This window comes from Phalangium opilio, unplaced genomic scaffold, assembly GCF_054372755.1.
Source record: "Phalangium opilio isolate 3A_F unplaced genomic scaffold, DU_Popi_V2 ptg000040l_1, whole genome shotgun sequence".
Classification (NCBI taxonomy): domain Eukaryota; kingdom Metazoa; phylum Arthropoda; class Arachnida; order Opiliones; family Phalangiidae; genus Phalangium; species Phalangium opilio.
This window is the reverse complement of record NW_028324164.1, coordinates 1,551,800-1,556,289: the sequence shown is the minus strand read 5'-3', so window position 1 is coordinate 1,556,289 and position 4,490 is coordinate 1,551,800. Positions and strand designations below refer to the sequence as shown.

At 34.7% G+C, this 4,490-nt stretch overlaps 1 long non-coding RNA gene across 1 annotated transcript; it reads right to left on the bottom strand.

The window, feature by feature from the left end:
• Window positions 1-2,900: 2,900 nt before the first annotated feature.
• LOC149680040 (uncharacterized) lies at window positions 2,901-4,287 on the bottom strand. Its single transcript, XR_016365634.1, has 3 exons — window positions 4,106-4,287; window positions 3,142-3,233; window positions 2,901-3,068 (listed from the first exon to the last, which is right to left on the bottom strand). It is a non-coding gene; the product is annotated as an uncharacterized LOC149680040 (long non-coding RNA).
• Window positions 4,288-4,490: the final 203 nt, after the last annotated feature.

Below are 4,490 nucleotides of genomic sequence, written 5' to 3'. Positions count from 1 at the left end.
TTCAATGGTATCTTCAATTCCTCTAGCAATGCTGTAAATTTTTAAACTAAAGTTACCGCATCCGCGTTTGGAACTTCAATTAGTCCTAAACAGCCATCTCGAACTTTACTTATTTCCTCGTCCAAAAACTTTACAACGACAGCCAGACATTTAGTTGAACTTACATCTGTTGTTTCGTCTAAAATTACAGAAAAGTAGCAGTTCTGTAGTTTATGTGCAAGTGTTTCTAAAGCTTCGTTACCGATCATCCCAACTAGTTTCGTAGTGTTTTTTCTCCCACACTTGCGCTCTTTAAAAGTAACGGCAAATGTTCCTTTACGTTAAAGGAAATATTGTGTTCAGCTAGAAATGCTGCAAGTTTATATTCAGCTGTTCAAACTTATTTTCAAGAAGTTTCTGTTCTGTTTTTGTTGAATGCCGCTTTGACGACAGTTTGTTTAACTTGAGCACGACGCGCTTTGTATAAATTTTCTGAGTGGAAATTTCTTTCCTTAGCGGGAAACACTCCCTCTTAACTAGCGGGAAACACTCCCTCTTAACTGCTTGTTACAAGCTATACAAAATGCTAAATCGTTCTTATTTTGAAGCCCTTCTCCATTACCTTTTAGGCATTCTCTTCGGAATTTCTATACTATAGGGTTTTGTTTATTAAGGTTTTTAGGAGCTTCATTTTCATTTGTATGGTCATTTTCTGACGCTACGGAGGTTGGAGGAATTTCCTTTTGAACATCATCTTTATGTAGGAATAGATCCATATTAAACCCTTTCCAAAGTAATTAAAACTATTTAATAATCTAGAGTCATACTAATTGATAAGCTATCCTACAAGATTCCGTCCGTTAGCTGAACAAGTGAAGTTATAGTTATTGTAACTTGTTATTGTTCTAATTTGTTATTCTATTATGAGCAGGCAACAGGCGGTTATTTCCCACAAATATTTTGACTTGAATCATGATGTTCCCACGGTTCTGTAGAGAGATTAATCATCCTTCCTACTGCCGTAGCAACACACACGCCTTAAGGATGCTTAATCTCTACAGAACCGTGGGAACATCATAATTCAAAAGCCTCAAGCGTTAAGGAATGCTTAACCTCTCTACTCTCTTTAGAGCAGTACCCCACTCAAGTTTCGCGCCACTCTAAAAATTCCAGGGAAAGGGTACAAAAATTACGATTGGTGATTGGCTCATTTTTCCTTTTGGCTTTTTTGCCATCCATAGAGACTTATTTTTGAAAAAAAAGGAAGTGATTTGATAAATAAAACAAGGTGTCAGCCAGATTAAGTACGTCCGAAAAAAGAATCAACTTTTTTAAATACTGAGAGATTAATTTCCTCGTCGTTTTTCAAAACTGTGCTAAATTGTCCCCCTTCCCAACAAATCATTTAAAAGTATTTCCCATTCTAGAAATTCCAAAAAGTACTAAATAACCTACCAAAAATATAAAATGTACTTTTCGTACTCGAAATTTAAAAATTTACTAAAAAAGTACATTTGTACTACCAAGAGCACCACTGACGCTGCCTAATAAACTAGACTACAATTATTCTCTACCAAAGGCAATTACTTGTGTACACAAGGGTCAACCTTAAAGTATTTTATGCCAACTTTTTGCAACTACACAGAAGAGAAATCTCTAACAGCTCGAAGGAACGACGTTTCACTAAATCTGCGCCTGTTATTGCAATAAAATTGCCCTCTTTAGAATGATAATACTAACTTGGATATGTTTTTATCCAAGAAATATTGCTACCTTTTCCCAATTATTCGTAGATAGTTTATTTATATTAACGTCTAGTGCAATTTTTACCTCTCCGAGTGACGTATGTCACGGAGAGGTTCTGTAACGATCGTCCTGTCTGTCTGTCTGTTGTTACACCCACGTGACCGCGTTCGCAGTTTCCAAATCGGAGCAAACGTGTTCGCCATTTCCGAACTGCTTTCACAGTCACAGAAATGGCTCCTCTACTTGAGTTCTCACACCACCATCTTCTGGTCTTTGTCCATCCCACACGGACACCAGTCTGTACTTACTGGCTTCTAATCACCACCATCTTTTGATCTTCGTCCATCCCACATGGACACCAGTCTGTACATACTGGCTTCTAATCACCACCATCTTCTGGTCTTCGTCCATTCCAAAATGATATTCCCAAAATGATTATGGGAATATCTGATTTATACCTCTGCCAAACATTCCCCCCCCTTTTTTACATCCCCTCTCACATTCCTACCCCCCCCCACATTACTTAATATATGAAATAAAAGAAAACAGTATTAAAAAAGGTGACACATTTATTTTTTAAAGATACAAAAGAAATTACAAATAGTATTTTTTAACAAAAGGATTGAGTTATTCTTTACGGGCGCGTTTCAACATGTTTGTAACAATGATGTCATTTTTCAAACCATCTCGTCCAAACTGCTTCATGAATGATTTGTGGCTCTTTCTTTTTGTTCTCTGTATTATATAGGCAATACAGTATAGTCCACATGTCGAACTTAACAAGTTTTGAAGTCTTCTATCTACGCCTAACAGTTTCGGCGGCGTATTTTGGGACCAATGGGTACTTGGACAGAATTTAGTTTTTGTTTACCCTGATGGCGTACAAAGGTTGTGGCCACTGTAAAGGCGGGGAGACGGGTTTTTACGTTCTCTCTACACTTTTTATAGATAACAAAGGATGATTTTGTAGGTTTGTACGTTTATAGTGAAGACCATAATATAAAGTAAAAAATTATAAGTGGCAAATTTTATTCTTATTGAAATAAAACTAATTATAACTAACATATTAAAAATTTTTATGGCAAAAATCTATACAAATATTATTTTACACACTAAAATATATTTGATACGTACGTAATGCGCGTGATTAGGTATTTGCGGGACCAGTGGGCGCTTGTACTGAGTTTATTTCTGGTTTGCCCTGATTGTTTACACCTAACAGTTTTTTTCATGGAATTAAAATTAACCTGATTTTCGGTAGATGAATTAAGTAAAAGCCATTTGATTAAGTGTTTGATTTATTCTATAATAATTTCTTCAATCTCCGTAATGAAGATAAAAATCTGAATATTATTTTTTAAATTTTACTTACGGCATTAAGTTTTGCAAGTAATTAAATTTGCTAGTTATACTTACGGCAGGTGTGAAAGGACGGAGTTCAATACTTTTTCCTTACGAAAAAAGGAAGGTAACCCCTTTCGTATTCTTTACAATGGTATGTAAGTTTGCTGTAATACATTCGGTGTACGTAGGATTAGAGATAAATATCATAATATAAAGTAAATAATACAAGAATGAAGACTATGTTTTGGTCTGTTCTATTGTAATAGGGTAAGTTAGCGAAGTATTTGGAGGCCAGAGGCTACTTGCATATAGTGCATTTCTGGTTCTTATTGCCTATTATAGATTTTTTTACATACAATCCAAATTTATATGATTCTCAGTTGACGAATTTAAGTAGAAAGCAAAAACTTCCGTAATATTTCCCATTCATCTGTCACTTCCTCCTTTCATATCTCTAGGGCTAGGCCCTAATTTAAAGTAAAAGAGCTTTTCATGAATAAAGATTATAATATAAAATAAATTTACTCCTCTTTTTTATTTTGCTATAAAAGCAAAAGATCTAATTTTAAAATGAAATTGATATAATTTAAACTAATTTCTCCAATCTGCGTAAGTACGGTATAAATTTATATACTATTAACAAGTAACAATACAAGTCAGTTTCACTAAAGAATATCTGAGCCTAGATTGTCACATCTATGTCATAGTGGAGGGGGGAGGGAGAAGTTCGTATACTCTCGTCACGACTGTATTATCTATGCAGTTAGCCCTTTAAGCAGAGTTAACTTCCTAATACAAAGGTAATTAAATTTGCGTTGTATAAAATTTATTTTGGAGTATAGGCCATAGTTTTTTCCATTCTTTATGACTCTCATAATAAGTATTACTTGATTTATTCTAAATTAACTGCTATCTTCAAAAGAAAGTTGATATTAACAATCATTAAATTTAGTGTAAGGCAATAAGCTATTTTTTAATTTAAAATGATAAGTCAAATATTTTTGAGATGTTTGGTTTTGAAATTAAAAGCAATTACCAATTCAATTGATCATTTTCCTATATCTCTTTGTTTTTTCTGCGTTGACATCGAAAGGTTTGTTTGCTGGTTCAGCGTATTTTCCATGGACATCAATGCTGAATTGTATGTTTTTCGTTCGGCAAGCGGCTCTTATAGAGTTTCCCATGCTGGAAACGTTCCTTTATATGATAGACCTTACACATTGTCAGGTAGAGAATAAAACCTTGCATTACTTAAAGATGTTAGATCAGTGGCCTCTCTCTCGCTCGCAGTCTATGGTACTGAGAAAGGTACTGAAGCTATTATAGTATCTACCCGTTATACGAAGGTATTTACTACCCCTTCCCTCCCCGCAAACCAATTTTTTGAGATGTTTACCCCCAATAAACCCCCCCCCATCTGT